General features: G+C 35.8%; 1 long non-coding RNA gene across 2 annotated transcripts in view; it reads left to right on the plus strand.

Annotated features, from left to right (window-relative positions):
* Nucleotides 1-22077, plus strand: part of LOC118993297 (uncharacterized) — a 160529-nt gene that overhangs the window by 96096 nt on the left and 42356 nt on the right. The window contains exon 3 of one of the 2 annotated variants that reach the window (XR_005067832.1): nucleotides 16506-16566. This is a non-coding gene — a long non-coding RNA (uncharacterized LOC118993297). Of the gene's footprint in view, nucleotides 1-16505; nucleotides 16620-22077 lie in introns of those variants that run through there. The other variant, XR_005067833.1, reaches the window with a different exon arrangement.

Consider the following 22077-nt stretch of genomic DNA (forward strand, 5'->3'; position numbering starts at 1 on the left):
GTTTCTAAGGAGCACCAGAGACCCTGATGGAAAAAAAGTGACATCTGACACAAAGAAAGAAAAGAAAATCAGGTTGATAAAGCTCAAAATATAAAATGTTTATAATCTAACACATAATATAAAATGTGAATATGTAAAGATATAATGGCCAGGTAGTTTAGGAATAAAACAGAATTCCATTTTTTTAAAAACTATGTTGACCTTATACCATGTACAATAATAGGTTGCATAGGCACTGAATACTATGGCAAGTGAAGTGACCACGTTCTTTATTTTTAATAGATTTAATCTTTACAACAAAATTGAGGTGATTTTCCATATATCCCTACCCGACTGCATACATAGCTCCTGCTTAGTCAACATTCCCCGTCAGAGTGTTACATGTGCTATTGCCACATCACTCTCATCTGAAACTCTGAAGTTTGCATTAAGATTTACTTTTGATTTTGTAGATTCTATGGGTTTGGACAAATGTATAATGGCATTTATCAACATTGAGGTATATGGAGTAGTTTCACTGGCCTACAAATCCTCTGGGTTCTGTCTAGTCATCCCTTTTCCCCCAGACCTGCAACTTGCTGTGCTAAACCTGTGTGTGCATGTTTTTCTGTGCACTTATATTTCCAGCTCTTTTGAGTAAATACCGAGGATCATGATTTCCGGATAGTATAGAAAGAATGTGTTTAGTGTCGTAAGAAACCACCAAACTGTCTTCCAAAGTGGCTGTACCTTTTGGCATTCCCACCAGCAATGAATAAGAGGTCCTGACGTTCCACATCCATGCTAGCATTGGGTATTGCCAATGTGTTAAAGTCTGGCCATTCTACTAAGTGTATGGCGGTACCTCATTGTTCTCTTGGTTTACATTTCCCTGACAACATGTTATATGGAGCATATTTTTATATGCTTATTCACTGTCTGTCTATCTTCAGTGAAGTGTCCATCATGGTCTTTGGCCAATTCTTTAATCTAGTTGTTTTTTTTTTAAATTTCTGTTCTGTTTTAAGCCTTCTTCGTATATCTTGAATAACTATCCTTTGTCAGACAGAACTTTCGCATTCTGAGGCTTGTTTTCTCATTCTCTTGGTACGCTCTTTTTCTGTGAAAGTCTGTCTTGCTCCATTACAAACTGGGACACTCTGATCAACTAAAGTTCAATAACCAAATCCCGTAACCATATGAGGGAATTTCAGGGGTAATAGGGGAGGGATTTAGAGGATCATATATAAAGGATACATGGACAACAACTGAGAAGGGTGGAAATGGGAGGGAGGGGGGAGCACGGGGGTGGGATGGGATGGGAGTAATAGACAAAACTGTACTTGAAAAATAATTTAAAAATTGGAAAAAATAGAAAACAAAATATAATAAAAATAACATTAGGACAACATATGCTTTTTAGCAAGTAAAAATGTGGAATGCTTTCCAAATACACACAAATATGTATAAATTATATTTTAAAAATTATTTTCTGTTAATAGGATAAAGTTCCATTACTAAGAAATAATTTGTGAAATATTCTATTATCTAATCACGTCATATGATTATAGGGGCATGTCTATGCCCCTATAATATCTCTTTTTTATAACTAAGTGATGGGGGGAGTAATAGAAGAAAAATCTTTTTATGGTGAGTTCAATTCATGCACAAATAACTTTCATTCTTTTTGTTGTTGTTGTTATACACTTTTTTATAAAGAATGCTTTTAATTCATGAACATAACGTAAATACAATTATTTTTGCATTACTGAATAAAGGTTGTTGAGAAACAATGAGTAATGTTATCCCTACTGATAGCAAATGGAGAAAAATTTGCATGCAAATATGAACAGTGAATCCCTTCTGTAGCCCACGATGATTCCAAATGTAAGCATCTCATGGAATTTTCATTTGGTTCTCCTAGAGAGATGAAGGAGACATAGAAACTGATGTAGTCAGACCAATGGCTACCAGTATGACAATAATCTGGAGAATTCCCATGATGGCTCTAGGCTTCATTTAGCACAGTTGAGTACAGGTGGTGGCATATGAATATTCCATGTTTTGCTAATTCTGTCCACTCTTGCTTCACCCAGACTCCTTATAAGGAGAATTTGTCATCACACGAGCAAAAGACACACAGACCTGGAGGACAACATTACACCAGCACAGCCCCAAGTTATGGGGGAGGTTGGGGGCAATTTTATCTAAAATTTAATTAATTTACAAGATTAGTAATTGAGAGTATGTAAGTGAGGGTAAAGTCAGGTCATATGTGGATTTTCAGAGGTAAAACATGCTATTTGTAATTGAGAACAGACACTGGTGGAAGATCTGGGGAGACGTGGTGAACAGAAAATGAAAATGCAAAATTTTTAGTAGACACTTTAGGACTCTGCAGGATGGCTTGTCTCTACCTTTCTGGGATGGAATTATTTAATATTCTGGTTTTGATTCTATGACCATCGCCACATTACACTTGGACATCACTGAGCATATGCATTTGACTACAAAGAAACAATCTTATAAAATAATCCAGTTGCTAAGAGGGAACAATGAGTAAGTGTTCTCAATCCTGAGTGTCATGCCCTTCCCAGCGGTACTCTCAGTAATGCCTCAGATCTGGGATCAGGTTTTGACTGGACTCCTTTGGCTCATGTTCTCCTTATTTCCAAAGGCTTTATCACTTACTTCATGGAAGCAATCAATGAAGTCATAGGAACATTAGATAGTGAGTCCAGAATACCCTTGTGGTTCTTCCCATTAAGTAGACAGCAATATCTCGGCTATTTATGACTTTGCTGTTTAACTCTTTTAATACAAACTTCCATTTTGATAAGTAGAGGTTCTTATAGTCCTTCATTGAAATGAAGCCTAACATTGGTTACTGTATAAAACAGAGCCACTAAGTGGGCAAAAAAAGATGCCAAATTTCCAAAACTTTTATGCCCAATGTATGAGCCTCGCTTGGTATGTGAAACAGGAAATGAAGTGTCATGCATATTTAAGATAAATGCTCTTCTTAAACAAAGTCAAATTCATAAGACAGCTAACCGTTTTACCCATCTGCGTCATTTCTAAGTATACACATTAATTCTAAACTTGATATGACTTATCTTTCCAAACTCTTAATGAAATAGTACTAAAGCCTAATAAAAGTTCCATGGAAGGAGAGTGTTTATGACACACACTTTGAAATTTTTGGTCTTAAATTTTGTTCTTAATCTCAAAACAGTTTATTTCTGACCCTTGTAATCTAGTTTGTATGCTTTCAGGGGGATGATCTTAGTACCCCAAATTCTTAAATCAGAGACAGCCCAAAAGGATCTGCTAATTACTTGTGGGCTAAAGCTCTAGATCTGAGAAGAATCTGATATTCAAAAGCAACAAGCTGCATTTTAAAATTACTTAGAGAGGACCCATATACTGAAAATTGCATGTTATTCAGTATCTGTTTTGGAAAAAGAAAAATTGAAATGTACAATTCCATCGTTACTGCAAAAGTAATGGTTAAAACCCCAGGCCACTTTAAAGACCAGTGTTACCACACACTTAAAGATGTTCCCTTTTCTGCCACGTGATGGGTAGTGTTCCACCAGCAAAGGTAACCTCTCATGTATGGACTGAGTCAACTCACATCAATTGCTTCGACCCAGTCCTATAATTTGAGAGTGTTCAGTAATAATTAATATTTCTCTATACATTTGTATATTAAGGGCTTTAATATAACTTTTAAGTATACATACTAACTCATATGAGTAATAACAAAACCTCATTTTCCTTTATGGTCAAATTTTTAAGAAATAATATTTATTTAAAACTTTTCAGCACTTCCTATCTCATACAAGGATGATGAATGGTCACGAGGTTTTCATGAATTTTGGGGTTTAGTTGATCAGAAGAGTAAAAATAATACGTGATTTAATTTTTGCATTACTTATCTGAAGTCAGTTAATTTTTTTTAAAAAAGGTTTTGTTCTCCATATACTCACTCTAATTTTTGAAGGAAATTCTAGACTGTTGTTTGAGGACTTCGTTTGTGTGATTTAGTAACTGCTTTTCATAGTGTCATTAAAAAAGTATGATTTTTGTGGAAAAAAATCTTAGTTTTCATGAAAACAGTAATTCCAGTAGATGCCTACCATTTTTATCCACATGGCCTCCAAGGTGTATTTTGACTTCAAGAATATACAAGTTATTATTTACTATCCTTCCTCCCATTTAGGCTTTCCTCTTGAATTCCTCTTTGTGCTTGATGTGTTTTCTTAATATAAGTTTAATTTTTTAATGAGATTATCTGAGGCACATGAAACATTTTAGGAGTTTATCTGAGCCAAAATTGATTCCAGTTATGCAGTGCCAGGACAGGAGTGGTTAGAAGTGCTGAGATGCACGGCCCCCACAGGAATGAGGGAAGACTGTATTATAAAAAAGCCAGAGCAAGGAAGTCATTTGGCTGTAGATTAGTCATTTTGGCTGTTTGGGAAAGCCAAGTTGGTAGTTTATTGCTTGTCTTTAGTTTTCCATTTCTTAACCATTGGGCATTACAGGCTTGGGTTTTAGTTTGCTTAAAGTTGGACAATAATAAAAAAATATGAAAAAAAGACTAGATGGCATTTAAAGCCACCCTAGTCTAATGACCCCCTTGTTTAATTGACTTACCAATTTAAATCTCATTTTACTGTCATAAATACTTTTTTACCCTGCTTTTTTTTACAGTTTGTGTAATTTTTTTAAAGATTTTATTTATTTATCTTTAGAGGGGAAGGGAAGGAGAGAGGGAAAGAAATATCAATGTATGGTTGCCTCTCATGAGTCCCCTGCTGGGAACTGGCCTGCAACCCAGGCATGTGCCCTGACTGGGAATCAAACCCCGATCGTGTGGTTGTCAGGCCCGCGCTCAATGCACTGAGCTAAACCAGCCAGGGATTTACGCTGCTTTTTAATGCCATGTCTGCTCTCCCTGACTCCCAAACCACCACCATGCAAGAAACACCTGCAACCACAAAATACTATACTGTGTCTTATCGCCATTTTATTTATATATTTTCAATTGATGATCCAAAAAATTTGAATCTTTCAAGTACTTTGCCTCATGCAATTTCTTCTTTTAGTGATTCTCAGGACTGTATCAGCAAAAGGCCCTGCAAGAGGCAGCACTATTCCTCGGGAAAATTATAAAAATGTTTAAATAGGTGAGATTGGGAAGATAACTTTATCCAATTTTTTACTTTGTACAAAGCTTCACATTTTTTAAATATTTTATTTATTTATCTTTAGAGAGGAAGGGAAGGAGAGAAGGAGAGAAATATCAATGTATGGTTGCCTCTTGTGCATCCCTGCTGGGAACTGGCCTGCAACCCAGGCATGTGCCCTGACTGGGAATCGAACCCCGATCATGTGGTTGGCAGGCCTGCGCTCAATCCACTGAGCTACACCAGCCAGGGCTAAAGCTTCACATTTTAACAGTAAAACTTCTGCTTGTATTCCCTGACAACCTGAGAAAAGAAAACATAGAAGGCCAGTGAGGGGAGTTCCTAAATGGGAAGCGTTAGCAGCTTTTGAAGATCTTCTAGAAGAAAATTAAGAGGAAACAATGAACTGAATCATGATACAACAAGATTCCAAATACGTAATTTAGCTCAGAGGCCAGCAAACTATATTCAGTGGACCAAATAAATCCAGGACCTGTTTTCGTATGGTCTATGCACATTTGAAAAAAGAATACTTTGTATATGAAAATTGATGAATTAGATTTTTGCTGTCTGTAAATAAAGTTTTATTGGAACACTGACACGTTCTTTCATCTATGTATGGTCTATGACTGTTTTCATAGTGCGGTGGCAGAGGTGAAGAGTTGCAACACAGGCCATAGCGCGTGCAGCACTAAGCATACATTATTTACCCCTTTGCAGAAATTCTGCTGGCCCTGATTTGGAACGTTTCACCAAGCTACTTTTCCTAGCTGGTCAAATCATTGTTTAATGAACTCCACTCTGGGATTTCAAGGCTAAGTCAACCAATAGCAAGTTCAGATTTTTCCAGTTTTCTTTTTTAATAACACAAGGACAGTAAAAACAATTAGCCAGAACAGTTGTCTTATTTTATTTCTTATCAAAAAAAGAAGAAGAAACTGTTTATTTTATGATAACTCCTATGCAGTTGTAAGACATAAAGCAGAGAGGTACCGTGCGTTCTTTAGCTGGTTTTCCCTACTGGTAACATCTCGAAAACTGTAGCACAATATCATGACCTAGATGTTGATGTGGATACGGTCAGGATATAGAATAGTTCCATTACCATAAAGATTCCTCACGTTGTATTTTTCTACCCACACCCACTTCCCTCCCACTCCCATGCCAGTCTTAACATCGTAACTACTGCTCTCTTTCCATTTCAATAATTTAATCAGTCCAAGGATGTATAATTTGAATCATATAGAATGTGACCTTTGAGAATTTGCTCTTTTCACTCAGCATAATTCTCTTGAAATCAGTCAGAAGAGTGTATCAATAGTTTCTTCCTTGTTATTGCTAAGAAGTAGCCCATGGAATGGACATACCAGTTTGTTTGACTGAGCATCAGTTCAAGGACATCTGGGTAGTTTTCAGTTTTTGTCTATTATGAAAAAAGCTGCTATAAACACTCATGTACAGGTTTCTGCATGAACATAAACTTTCATTTCTTTGGGATAAGTGCCTGAGTGAAATTGCTGGGTCTTATGAAAAACATATGTTTAGTTTTAAAAATAATATGCCAATCTTTTCCTTTTTCTGAATTGCTGTGCCAGTTTATCATTTTACATTCTAATCGGCAATAGAATGAATGATCTGAAACTCTCACCGATATTTAGTGTGGTCACTATATATATATATAGTGATGTATATGTATATGTATAGTTTTAGCTGTTCTAGTAGGACTATAATGACATTTCATTGTGATTCTAATCTCCATTTTTCTAATGGCAAATAATGTGTGACATCCTTTAATGTGCTTATTTGTCATCTGCATATCCTCACAGATAAAATGTCTCTTCTTACCTTTTGCCCATTTTCCATTTGGATTGTTTTACATTTTATTACTGTTGAGTTGTGAGAGTTCTTTATATTTTCTGGATACTGTTCTCTCCAGACATGTGGTTTTTACATATTTTCTTCCCACCTGTAGCTTCTCTTTTCATTGTCTTAATGGAGTGCTTTCTGGAACAAAAGTTTTTAGTTGTAACAAAAACTAAGTTATCAACTTTTCTGTATGGATTATGATATTGGAGTCAATTCTAGGAACTCTTTGCACAGACCCAGATCCCAAAGACTACTCTATGTTAATTTCTAGTTTTAAAGTTCTATGTTACATTTTAGTCTGTGACCAATTTGAATTAGTTTTTGCATAATGTGTGGAAAAGAGTATTTTTCTTCCACTAAACAGGTTTTTGCACCTTTGTCAATAATCAGTTAGGCATATATGTGGGGATCTATTTCTAGACTCTCTGTTCTGTTACGTTAGTCAACATACTTATTCCTCTATGAATACCATACAATCTTGCTTATAATCAAATTGCAATCTATTACTATACTTATTGTTAATAATATATTCTGTAGATATACATTATCTAATATTAGTTTATTTAGTGGTACACTATTATGTAAGTCTCAAAATCAGATAACTCCTTCCAATATTTTATCCAAAACTGTTTCAGCTATTTAAGTTCTTTTGCATTTTTATGTAAAGTTTAGAACAATTTTATCTATCTTTACAAAAGTATTTTTAGAATTTTGATAGGAATTCCATTAACCCTATGTATAAATTTGGGGGAAATTGACATCATTACTATGTTGAGACTTATAATCCATGAATATAATATATCTCCAGATCTCTTAGGTTTTTTTCATCAGCATGTTATAGCTTTTAGTATACAAGTTCTGTATATGTTTTTAGATCACTACCTAAATATTTCATTTTTGAGTGATTTTAATTAGCATTGTATTTCTACTTTGTTGGTTTCTTATGCTTTATTATACTACCTAGAATAAAACTTGCAGTACTATGTTGAATGAGTGGTTAGAAAGTGAACATTCTTCCTTATACTTGCTCTTAGAGAAAGAACATTTAGTCTTTTACCATCAAATATAATGTCACCTGTAGCTTTTTTGGAAAACATCTACATCAAATTGTGGGGGTCCCTGCTCTTTCTACTTGTCAGAGAGATTTAAGTCGTGGGTGGATGCTGAAATTTTTCAAACACTTTTCTGTATCCATTCATATATTGAGTGATTTTTTTTGCTTTAGCTTGTTAAAGTGTTGCATTATATTGATTGATTTTGGAATATTGCACCTGAATTGCATCCCTGGAATAAACCTCAAATGACCATGCTATATAATCCTTTTTACATACTTCTGAATTCTATTTGCTAAAATACAATTAAGGATTTTCGAGTCTATATTTGTGAAGGATATCAGTCTATATGTTCTTTTCTCATATCGTCTTTGTCTGGATTTTTCAGGATAATATTAGTTTCATAAAATAAATTGGGGATTTTTTCTTCTTCTAGGAAGGAAAAAAATTCTTCTTCTTCCTCATTTCCCCCCCAAAATGAGTGGAATTGATGTTAAACCTTTTAAAAAATATTTGTTAGAATTACTCTTCTAAACCATCTGATCATGGACATACCTTTTTGAGAAAGTTTTTGAATTACAAATTCAATTCCTCAGTAGTTGTTGGGCTATTCAAATGACCTAATTCATATTGGGTACATTGTGGTAATATGGGCTTTGAAGAACTGAAGCATTTCATGTTAAGTTCTGAGTTTCTAATTGTAGTTCTCCCTTACTGCCTTCAGTTGTCTGCAGGGTCTGCAGTGCCATGTCCTGCTTCATTTCGGAAACCTGTGGTTTGGGGTGTGTCTTCTATTTTTTTCATTTGTCAGTCTTGCTGGAGGGTCACCACGTTCATTGATCTTTTCAAAGAATGAAGTCATGGCTTCACTGATTTTCTCTATTGTTTTTCTGTTTTCAGTTTCATTTATTTGTGCTTTTACCCCAGTATTTCTTTCCTTCTTTGGTTAGGTTGACTTTGCTCTTTTTTTTTCCTTGGTCCTTGAGGTTGGAACTTTGGTTATTGGTTTGAGAGTTTTTTCTAACATATGCAATTAATACTATCAGTTTCCTTCCAAAGCACTGTTATAGCTGTGTCCCATAAATTTTGCTGTGTGGTATTTTCGCTTTCATTCAATCCAGTATGTTTTTTCTTAAGACTTCTCTTTAGCCTATGAATTATTCAGGAGTTACTAGTTGCCAAGTAATTTTTTGGTTATCTTTCTATTATTTGTTTCTAGATTGATTCCACTGTAGTCCAAAAATACACTGTATGATTTCACTTACTTTTAATTTATTGAGATTTGATTTATGAATGAGGAAATGGCCTATCCTGTAGTATGTTGGTGGGCACTTAACAACAATGTGTGTTCTATTATTTGGAGGCAGTATATCTAAAAATGTCAATTAAATCCTGCTGATTGATGATATCATTGAGCTCTGTATCCTTGCTAATTTAGTGTCTAATTCTATCAATTGTTGGGAAAAGTATGTTGAAGTTTACAATTATAATCAGGGATCTGTTTTTTCTTTTCTATTTTACCAGTTTGTACTCTACATTTTATAGCTTTTTTGTGTGCTGCATACACATTCAAGGATTTTATGTTTTCTTCATGGATTGTCTGTTCAAAATCATTTTATGATTACATCTGATACTAATAATTCCCTTTGCTTCAATGTCTCTTTTATTTGGTATTAATATTGCTACTCTTGCTTTCTTGAATTAATATTTGCATGATATATGAATGCTTTACTTTTCTTATATTACACATTTGCCCAAATCTCTACTTTTTATTTAAGTATATTTTCTCTCTGGGGCTCATATTTGATCATTGCTATTGATCTCTCTTTCAGTTCACTGCTTCTCCTTTCCTTTGTCTTCTTTCCCTTTCTATTTCAGTTATTGTATTTTTTCAGCTGTAAAGTTTTCATCTGGTTATTCATTTTTGTTGTTGTTGCCATTCAAGTACAGTTGTCTCCATTTCCCCCCACTCATCTGGTTATTCTTTTTTTTTAATTTAATTCTTGTTCAAGTACACTTGAACTCCCATCCCAGCCCACCCCCCCAGTGCTCCCCACCTCCCTCCCATTTCCACCCCCCTTAGTTGTTCTCCATGTGTCTTTTATACTAATTTCTGTGAATCCTTCCCCTTTTCCCCTGAAATTCTCTTATTCTTTCTATCTTCTATTTCTTTGATAAGACTTTTCTTTTTTTTAAATTTATTTATCTTTAGAGGGAAGGAGAGAAGGAGAGAAATATCAATGTACGGTTGCCTCTCATGAGTCCCCTGCTGGGAACTGGCCTGCAACCCAGGCATGTGCCCTGACTGGGAATCGAACCTCGATTGTGTGGTTCGCAGGCCTGCACTCAATCCACTGAGCTACACCAGCCAGGGCCTTTTCATTTTTTTAATATTCGTTTCAACCATGTTCATCATTGCCCCTTAAAGCATTTTCAGGATAGTTGCTTGACAGTCTTTGTGAGATAATTCTAATATTTCTGTCATGTTGGTGTTCCCATGTATTGATTATAATTTTTGCATTCATTTGGAGATCTTCCTGCTGCTTTGTATCATTAATGATTTCCCATTGAAATCTGGATGTTTGGGGTACATGTTACAAGGCTCTGGATGCTGTATAAATCTGTTTTAGCTAGCTTCCTCCAATACCATTGCAGCAAAGAAAGAAGAATATGTGCCTTGGGAGGGGAAATATGTGCCTTGGATGGGAGTAGAATTTCAGGTCTCCCCCCACCAGCCATATTAACACCTGAGTGGGAGGGCTTCACAGCACTGTTGGGTGGGGTGAGAGTCCCTGTTCCCCAGTAGACCTCAACTGGTGCCTGCCTGGCTAGAACGGTGGGAGTGGTTTATTACTACTCCCACTGTGGCCTCCTCTGGCACCTTATAGGTTGGGGGATGATAAGGTGGCCTGGGAAGTTTCTAAGGTCATGAATTTTCACTGGGCCTCTTCTATTTGATACCACCTTAAGGGATATGGAGAAGGTGCCTCATTACTGTAGGACTGGGTTGGAAGTCCAGGTTCCTTATATGGTCTGCACTGGTACTGTATTGTGGTTGGTGGAGGAGCCCCTGACAGGAAGGAAAGTTTCAGTGCTTTACTCAGACTTCCCTATACCACCTGGGATTGGGGAGAGAAGTTTGGGATTCTTTGTTCTATTCTAGCAAGGGTTGGCACTGGACTCCCCATTGGGCCTTTGCAGGTGTGGGGTGCATTTTTTTGTGTGGTGTTTTCCTGCAGCAAAGTGATATTGTCTTCTAGATATTGCCATTTCCTGGTCCTTTGCCTAGAGACAGCAGGCTTTGCTGAGGCTTTTCTGGTCTGCACCAGTTGGTATATCGGGGTTACAGATGCCTTCAACTGCCCTTTTGGGGTATATGAGGCAAAAATAAAATCCAAGGACCTCACCACCATGCTGTTCCATGGGTCCTGAGGTCCCTGACTGGTCAGTTTTCTCTCTCTCTTTCTGAGCCTCCTGGTATGTGTTTCATATATAACACTCAGGGTTGTTTTTTAGTTGTGCCTAACAGGAGGATTAGGAAAAACAAAGTCTATGGCATCTTCCTGAAAGTGAACATCTCCCATTTCTTTTACTTTTCTCTGTTATTTCAATTTGTTAATTGAGAGGGTAACATGGGTTCTTTAAGGAAGAACTGGACTTTCACATTAGATTCTTTAAGGAAGTTAAACTAAGTTATGACCACTGATTAAATTTTGAATTAAAAATAACACTTAAAACAGAATGCCTATCTTTATTTTTTAATATCCATTTCATTTCCACTTTCCAGTCTATACTATTGTTTCTTGACCAGTTTGTTGCCTGTAAACATTCCCGTAAGGCCAGCAATACTTAGAAGTGAGCTTTTTCTCACTTGAAAGTTCTTGAATGACTGCCTCATGGGAGCATGCCCATTTGACTCACTACTCTTCTCCTGTGCTTACTGTGTTTACTTAATAAATATCTGCTGAATAAGTGAATGAGAACTGAACATTAAAAGTTTTCTTTCCATTAGAGCTTATCTAATTTCTTCTCGCTGTGCTGAGGCGTGGGGTGCATGGATCTGCTGGCCATGCTTGACTCCTGACTGGGCACTCTCAGCGTGCGTTAGGACCTGAGCAAAATTTGTCCAGAACTTCACAATCTAGAGAAAGAGCCATTTTAGTTTCAGCACACATGTTAGGTTTTGTTTTATGATTTAGAATTGTTTGCATTTGAATTACAAATGGGGAGGACACCAGGATGCTTCTGGTGTGTGTGAGTGTGTGTGTGTGTGAGAGCATTCATTCTTATGGCTTCACAGGAAAGTGACCTGAAAACTTGCTACAAAAACATAGGTCATTTTTAAGATGTTTCCTAAATCCCTGAATTTCGTGGGTGATTTTTATTAGGCAAGTTAAGGTTTTATTATCATTTTATATCTTTGTCATGCATTGTGCAATGTGTGTGTTTGTGTATATACATGTAGGAGGGATAACATTAGTCCATCATTTTGAAAAGCCCCAAACATAACTTCAAATTTTTATGCAGATGGAATTATACTTTAGATAAAGATCTTCCCATCATCAAAGCTTCTTTGATGCAGGTAGGAGAACATGATTCCTTTCAGTACTATTGAGTAGGTTTGATTTAAATACTAGTAAGACTTGGTTTTCCACTTGGCTTTAGATTCTGCTCAAGGAAATGGTGAAAGATTTAATTCCCTTTACTTTTGTTAGAAAGTATGGAAATGTTTTTCCATGGGAACTTTGGTCGCCGGCTAGAATGGAAATTCACTGGGGAGGGGGAGCCCTCTCATTTTATTGCCTATGAGTTGTTGATACATTCCCTGCATCTTTCAAAGGCATCTTTCATTCCCGACAGGCAACCCGTAGCTAGTGAAGGAACAGAAAGAGCACTTCTGACATGAGTCAGTCTCAGCAAACAAGCACAGCAGCTGTGCTAGGTAGTGCAGAGGATTACCCCTGGACCCAGTTGCAGAGTTTTGTGTGCTTGAAGGCCACTGGCTCTTCCCTCAGGGGACCACTCTGAAGGAGATCGCAGAGTTCATGCATCCTCACTGCTGCTGGTGGGTATTGTGTCCATGCAGTACAGAATTAGTGCCAGATAAAATCAGAAAGTAATAAAAAGCGAGAAGAATCTCCGAGCTTTTAAACGTTAATGTGGGAAACTAAAACAAATGACCTGGGCTTGTTGCGTTTACTCATAAGAAAAACAGAGGAAGGGATGCCTTAAACTCAGAAAACTTGCAGGATGTTCGGTCTCTTCATTTGAGAACCATTTGGGTGTGCTGTGAAATAAAGTTCAGAGTAGGCATGTTCAGACCTTTCTTTGCTACATTTAATAGGAAAGATTCCCCCACCCCACCCGCCCCCGAACTACAAGAAGCCAGAGTTTTCTGTGCAAACTGAAACAGGCGTTGCAAGAATCAGATTCACTTTGGACGACTCTTCACATTCCAAGTCATCGTTGCATTAGGCAGCACAATTCCATCTCTGGTTGATGGGCAGAAAAAGTGGGCAGCTTGCCAGGTAGACGTTTCCATGACTCCCAGCCCCCAAAGGTGATGCGTTTTTTCAGCTAATTCAATGAAGAGTGGGCTGAACTTTGGGTCTAAACGAGACAATAGCTGCCTTCGCAGTATCAGCAGAATGGTTGATGGGAACGCACTCTACATTTGGCAGAGAATCATGTGACCTCCCGACTGAGATTTTGTGATGGTGCCAACGGAGACTTGGAGAGCAGCAACCGTCCTGAGTTTTTTCTTCTTTTCTAGCATTGCTCAGAAAATGGTGGATCTTAATACTTGACTTTAGCCAGACTCAGCAAGCGACTGAGCTTTGAAGCACAACTTCGCCTTTATTCTGGGTTTTTGGCAGGCCACCAGGAGGCTGTCCCTTTCACGCCTGATAAATTCTGCTGCTTATCTCTAAGTAGGAAAAAAAGGAAAAGAAAAATATAAACAGAATACTGAGGCATAACAAGTGAATCTTAAAACTGTGTGTATTTGGTTTTTTGGTTTTTTGGCTTTTTTGCCTTTTCTAAATGCTGATTTTTTTTTCCCAAAATGTTAATACCCTTTCTGCTTGCTGAAGAATCCAAGTAGGGTTTTTTGGTTTGGGTTTTTTTTTTTTTGGTTTATAATGAACAGGCATTTGAACTGGGCAAACAAGACGACAGCAGCAGTGAGCATGAGATCATTGCAGCAGTGTAGCAAACTGGCACCCTGCCTTCTCACCCTTTTGGTTCAGGAGACAAACGTGTGCAATCCTCATTTCTAAAGTCAGCACAGCCTGGAAGGATTCCTGGTCTCTCCCACCTTCTACCACTCTGCCGCCAGGGACAGCAAGGATTGGTGCAGCTTCTGCGCAGTGCTTTGTGCCTGGAATGCCGAAAAGGAGGAAAAAGACAAGCGCCCGGGTCCTTTTTTTCCAAGAAATTACAGGAGCCCTGAAGAAAAAAAATCAAAACTAAAAAACGGAGTATGTCCCACTCCATGCAACAGTGATGAAAAAAAATGAGACGTTCCTGCTCAAAACCAAAAACAAACAAAAATCTAAACCAAAACAAACCAAAAAAAAAAGCAAACATTGGCTTGTATAACTACAGAGACATCGAGCTTTGTAAAGCAGCTTTGTAAGGCAACATAAGCAAATGAGCCTTCTTATTTTTATTATTTCAAAAATATGGCATAATTAGCAGTATGTTGCACTTGGTGAAATCGCACCTTTCATATCAGGTACAACTTTTTTGTTGTTTCCTTTAAAACCTACTGTTATAGAAAAGAGAATCCTTGAACTTTCGATTTACTCATTTAACTCATCAACCACTTTACTCTTTTTAACTTTTTTCTTTTACTCTCTTGCTCTAATCCTGCTTAGAATAGAAATGTAACTATAAATAGAAAATCTCTATGAAAAAGATAATCTATGTTTTTATTTTTGTTATACATAGAAGTTTTGGAAGGACATTAATATGTTATCTGTGCTTTTTGTGTACAGTATTAGTTTTTGCTATCTAAGAAAAGTGAGTGTTTAGCCCTAATTGGTGAAGAAACTAAATCTTTCGTGTGCTGTGACTCATAATTTGAAATGTGAAAGAAACTTTTTGAGCTTCTAAAAAAGGGCCATATTAGGATATGCATTAAACTGCTGATACATAAAATTAGTTTGGGGGAAGTTATGTTAAATAATTTACCTGGATTTCAGTGTAATCTAAATACTGCTGAAAAAATCATGCTCTCCGGTGCTAAGTAGAAGAGAAGCTTGTTCCACAATACACTCTCTTTTAAAGTATACTTTAAAAGAAATATTTGTCTTAGAGCTGTTTCAGGGTGCTTTGGAAACATCCATTAACTATTTTAGTGGAAAAAGTACATACAAACTTGTTTTAAGTTTCTAGCAATGTATTGGCTCAGCAGATAAGTGCATTGCATTCTAATTATTATGTTTATAGAATTAAATTGCTAAGGAATGTAAGCATTTTTAACAAAACCGAGTTTTGCCTGATTCAATGGGAAAAGATTAACAGATGTATTCCACAGATTTTAATTTTGATTAAAACTTCCTAAACATGTTTAAAAAATAAAATGCTTTTGAAATATGCAGCATATATAAATGAAGACTATAATTTGCATATTACAAACTGATGCTATAATATTTCCCATGAAAAGAACAAACTTTGAGCAAACTGTTGTGCTTTTAAAGTCATATTTTATTATATTGAAAATACATTGGGTAAACAATGAGTAAATATAGAACTGGTGAATTATTTCTTTTTTGTTATTCTGTTATAGAATAGAAAGGGTTATAGAAAATCACAAATACCCTACATACTGATAACATTCACATGAAACATTTTATTAAGTTTATGGTTTATTGTTCCCTAATTATTTTAAAAATAGCTCTTGTTTCTTTGTGCTGCCTCAGCTAATGGAACGTCAACTTTCACAGGCTTAATTAACATTTATAAACCTGTTTTCATGTTTCAGGATCCTTTAGTTGAAAAACATTATTTTAAACGTTATTTTTAGGAGTCATTAATCTCTACACTCTTAATTATCTTATTAAGCTCATGCCAAATCCACACCTCTTTTCCGCTTTCCCTAGTTCATTGTGTAAAACCTCGTCGCTTCTTTCACAGCCATGCCGCCTTCCCCTTTCAGAACTGTTACTGTGAAAACACCACCAACCAAAATGAATGCACACATGCACACTATGAAGCTACATTATGTGTCATACGAGGAGCCTTGGGTGGGGCTCTGTGACTCTTCCAAGCCTTTAAAAAATAGTTTAAAAGGTTGGGCCCGTTTTGATATTGTTTTCTTCCCGATCCTCTACCTTCTTTCCCACCGTCCTCCCAGCTGCTCCTTCTAGAGAGCAGTTGTCTGATATTTCTCCCTTTGTGGTTGTTTTAGGGAAAAACTTAACATGGAGATGAGAAGTGAAGAAAGTGATCATAGGAGAAAACCACCTCAGGTAAAAATGAAAAGCGAAAGAACAATTAATAGTTCGTAGTTTTAAAGAAAAAACAAAATAATTGTGACTGGTTATAAGAATTCATTCATATTATTTATGAATCTCACTGTTGGAATTTTAATTGGTGGATGAGAATTTATGTTACCTGCCTCTGTGAAAAAAATTTTGTTTGAGTTTGTGAGCAATATATGGTTTGAGTCACTTTGAATAAATATCTGTGTAGCCATACATGTGACATAGGTGAAGTACGGTTGCATAGACAGTTATTTAGGAAAAAGAAAAAGTGTATTTTATTCGTTGTTGTGCCATATAAATGGAAATTAAATTTGGCAAGGTGGGGAGATAAAGTCATGGTCTTTTTCTTTTAAATGTATGATCTAATAAGACAATGAAACCAAAATAGACATTTATTTTAGTTACAATAAAACCCAAAATATATGCCACTTTTTATTTCACATCTAAATTTGTGAATTTATGTTGAAGTATTTTTACTATAATTGAATGCATGAATCTTAAATGTTGATAATTTGGAAACAAATAATGGTGATAATTATGAAGACCAAATTCTGTTTATAAAGTATATAAAACATATTATTTCAAAACATGCAAATGCATAGTAATTTGTACATGGTACTACTATTTTTAAGAATGAAGGTATAATTGAAAAATGCTAAATACTATGGCTATGAGTGAAACAATTACCAATCGTGCAAGTTATAATTCCGTTGCTGTTGAATTTCGAACCTTAAAAAACATGTATGTGGCTGGCTTTATATTTATTCTTGTGTGTTTGTCCACGGTCTGGTGATTTCAGTATTTTTAATTATTCTTTTTACCCAACCTGTTGACCAGGTGAGAGATGTATATAGCTATATATTGTATTTTAAATATATCATTTTTGAAAATTAAGTTTAACTATATGGAGTATGAGATGATATCCTCATTTATGAAATAGATCCAGAGTATAAATATTAGCACTCAGTAGAAGTAATACTGGTATCAATGTGATTAATTTTAGTTTTCCATTGTTTATTGATTTAAATATTGTTAATTTCAGTGTTATTCTAACTATAGGCAGCTATGTATGTATTGAGGACTTTTAAATAACTTCCTTCAGTACTCTGCCCAGTGAACAAGATTCCATTTGTTTCATGAGAAAGTTGTATGTTACCCATTCCTTGAAACCACTAACCGAGGTTTTATAAGAATTAGAACAAACACAGTGTTACTCTTACACAATTAGCTTAATAGTTAATTTGGTCTTAATTATAGGCTCATAACACTGCATTCATGCCTCCCAATTACATAATTCATACATGCATGTATGGATTATTTTTTCTTTTACAACTCATTGTTAATTAGAATAGTCTAATTCTAAAATACTATTAAAACAAAAGTCATCTGCGAAAAATCTCTCAATATAGTATTTTAAAAATTCTTATGTATATAAACCTTCATTTAGTTTAGAATATTTTTGAAGGCCTTTAACTGGGAACATGCATACATAGAGCATTTCAGCATTTAAAATATTCATATGAAAGGATTGATATTAGTCTTTTCGTCTCCTAATTTCATCCGATATTTGCAACAAATTCTGCTTTAATAAGGAGCCCATGTGAGATGTCGCCCATTGGCATAAACCCGTAGATCCGATCTTGTGGTGACGTGGACCGCACAAGCTCGCTTCTATGGGTCTGTGTCAGTGTGGTTAATCTGGCAGAGTGCTGCACACCAGGCTGTTAGGTGATATTTCAGTCAAACTCTGGTAAAACTCTAGTTGATTACTTTTGAGGTAATTGTCTTTTCCTTTGGTTTGGGGTTTTTTTAATGTATATATTAATCCTCATCTGTCTTAAAAGGCAATCGTTAACCACTTGGAAGAGTTCAGGGAATAGCCATTCAAGTTTGAATGCACGTATAGTAAATTGCTTAAGGAACTTGGGTTTTTTTATTGCAAAGTATAAACCCAGATCTGAAGCGATCCTGTTCAGAAATGTCAATTCATATTACAGTGGTTAGTGCACCTCATCAACTTCAGTAAGAAAATGAAAGGCAATATTTGGATTTATGTGTTACTTTTAAACACTTTTCTCTTGAAAAACAAAGATGAACGCTATAAACTTTTAATGTTATTAATGGCTAGTACAGTCATGCCAAGAGAAATGTCAGAGGACATTTCGTTTGACCTATGCTAGAAACCCAAGAGGTTAAGACAGTCCTAGCAGACACATATTAAGTTAATGGGTAAAATGTTAGAATATTATATCTACATCCTTGCCAAGCCCTTAGGTGTATGGCCGCCATATTTGGAGGAGCTGACTGAAGATATGATAAGGAGTTTGAAGCCACAGTGGAAGCTGTGTGCATCCAGGTTGAGGTAGTAGGTTGTATGGTTTAGAGTTATACCCTGGGAGTTAACTGTACAACCTTCTAGCTTTCCTTGGAGCACACTTGAGCCATCGAGGAATTCTTCATCACTTTAATCCGATTGAGCAAATTTCTGTGTGAAAAGGTAATGTGTCATGAGTATGTTGCATAATGTGAGTCTTCGTTACATCAAAATGATATTTTTGTTGCTAAATAGTAGATTATTTCATTTACGTCTACTTATGACACTGGCAAGATGGTATTCCTAATAGGTTGTTACCCAGCGATTAAATATTTTTAACAACTGGTGAGTAGTGTCTTAAACTGCATTACTCTTGAAGCTTTTTTGTACACAAACTCGTAAAATTTGGCCCTTAATTTTGTACACTGATTGTTGTTCTTTCTATTTTTATTGGCTACTTAAACCCTACAGTAAAAAAAAAAAAAAAAATGTCTACCAGTGTCAACGACATGCCCAGCACATTGTCTGAGTCTTTCTTATGACACATCACTTTTTCCCTTATGTTATGCTAAGTGTTTGTTTATTTTTTCCACACTAGACTGTAAGCCCCATGAGGGCAAAGTCCATGCTTTATTTTTCATTGTATCCCCTGCAATGCCTCACGCATAATAAGAACTAAATTTTTATTGGGTGAATGAATGGAGTATAAGAACTCTCTCTGTGATGATTTCTATTTCTATATGTGATTGAATTACAACAGTGGTCACAAATCTGTTGTGTTTATTTGTTCTAAAATTGCCCCAAATTTAATTCCAAGACTGTACTGATTCAGTAATATACTTCACTGGATTCTGTGTGTTCACTCATCCTAGACATAAAATTTTAAAATTAAGAATGTTTTTATCTAGAATAAAAAGAACAGAATGAATTCATTTTTATGAATAAGTTTATTATAGTTTATAACCCAAACTTAGATTGTGCATATTTCTTTTGAATTTTCAAATTTCTTAATTTTCGGATGAATGCTTTTTATTTCAGTATCAATTTTAAAATTAGCTTTCTGTATTCTGTATACTTCTCTTAGCTACTCTCCTTTATATTTATATAGCTATATCTGTTGAGTAAAGCAAAGCAACTAAACCAGAATCATGTCAAGAAAATAATAATAAATAAGTACATGAAGTATAACGTGAAGTTTGGATCACATTTTTGTTTGAAGGAAAGGAAGCTACATTATTATGTCTGTACAAAGCAAATGGGTCTCTTTGGAATTTGTTAGCTTGCCACCAACTTTAGTGGCAGTGACCTGTATAATTTATATAGAGACACTAGTTTACGTCGATCATCTTTCAGTCACAGAAATAGTTGTCGGTATTAGAGCTAATTTAAACTCCATGCATGAAACATTGAATACATAAAAAAAGATGTGTAGATACAAATATACACTTGCATTAAAAAAACCATAAGACCCTGTCCATGTGTTGATGAGCTTTCTAGAAAACAACACTCTTGCATTCAGAATATTCAGAGTTTAGAATTTACCAATAAGGGTAGTAAAAAAGGAACCTATAAGTCACCAACAGGAAGAACACATGAGCCTTAGAAAGCCAAATGCCAATGGCTTTAAGCAAAGTTAGTTGACTGGTATGCAGAAGTTAAAGACTCATAATCTCTAAGAAAGAAGAGTGTTTTTAAGGACTAATTAAGAGACCATGGACAAGGGGCAGGAGACATAGACAAAGAGTGAGAGAGACAGAATGGAGAGATGAAAAAGACAAGACAGTGGCTCCTAGCAAAGAGAAACGATGGCATGTCTGATGACAACAGTTCGACACAGAGGTGGAAGAAATAGACAACTGAGTGGTGAACACTTAAATCTTCGTGCATAGTTTAGCCCGTGAAAGCTAGGGTATCTTTCTTGAGTGTGAATGTATTTGTGTATATCCCAATAGTCAGTGTATAGAGTTGGGGACCAAGTTGCATGGCCATTGATGGCCCAAATAGAATACTGTTGCCAATAAATGCCTGTTTCCATGCAGTGCAGGAAAGTGTATCACAGAAGTCCACTGTGCTGTGTAGTATAAAGGGTAACCTCATAATCACACTATGATAAAGGCATGACATTGTGGTCTCTCATCTACTCTATCTAAAGTGAACTGGTGCTGTAGAATAATGGCTGGAAAGGGACAACAATGTAGCTTGGACTCATCGTGTTAGTCATGGAGAAATCATAACAATTCCGAAAGGCAGAAGGTATAATTGGCATCAATGAAGAAAATAGGGCGAGAATACTACGTTGGAAGAATTATGTTTGTACTAGTGATTAATACTAAATTTCATGCTTCTAGCTATTGGGGGGATTTAACTTATCGTATATTTATGCAAAAGATGTTAAATGGCAAATGCACAAATTGGAAGGAGTATTTAAAAAAAAACACTAAGATTCAGGGTCATTGCTAATGTCAGCATCTAGAAATAGTTAAATTATGTTTAAGGAACCATGGGGGAAACATTGTGTATACGAGGTTAAAATTCAGTGAAGGAGCAACTATGTGATTTAGTAATTCCTTTAAGAATTTTCACTGATCATATTTTACTGTGCACCAGGGTTTCCACAATTGGTGACAAAGGAAATGTAAAAATTTAGGAAGCAATTAAACATCAGGAAATTATACTCTACTGAACTAATATCTCTTGATATTTGGGGACCCTAAACTGTACATATATCTTTATGTTTGTAGTGGCTAACTTACCTTAAATGCTTTGAGAATGAAGCAAGAAGTAGTTCCAGTGGGAAGGAAGGAAAGGGCTGGAGGAAGAAATGAAGAAGGGAAGAATGAAAGGCAAAGAAAACCAATTACAAAGCAATTGAAAATGCCTTACCAGAAAAGCCTAATTTAGTTCATAATATTATTATGAACTAAATTGGCCAAAGTAACTATGAGGAAATCAGATAAATTACTTGGCAATTGGACTGAGTCTCCTTGATAACAATCCAGCAGTCCGTGAACTGTTATTAGATAAAAGCGTCACTCTCTGTAAATAATCATTTTGTTTCTATTATTCCCTATGATCAGAGGCTGTCTTGTGAGCATAGGTGATCCCCCAAGATTTCCATATGATTTGATACAGAACTCTGAATACCCTGAGCATTTTTCACACCCACACCTAGTTTCTCTTCA

The sequence above is a fragment of the Sturnira hondurensis genome, unplaced genomic scaffold (genome assembly GCF_014824575.4).
Source record: "Sturnira hondurensis isolate 20B ecotype Veracruz unplaced genomic scaffold, ASM1482457v3 Scaffold0008710, whole genome shotgun sequence".
In the NCBI taxonomy this organism is placed as follows: domain Eukaryota; kingdom Metazoa; phylum Chordata; class Mammalia; order Chiroptera; family Phyllostomidae; genus Sturnira; species Sturnira hondurensis.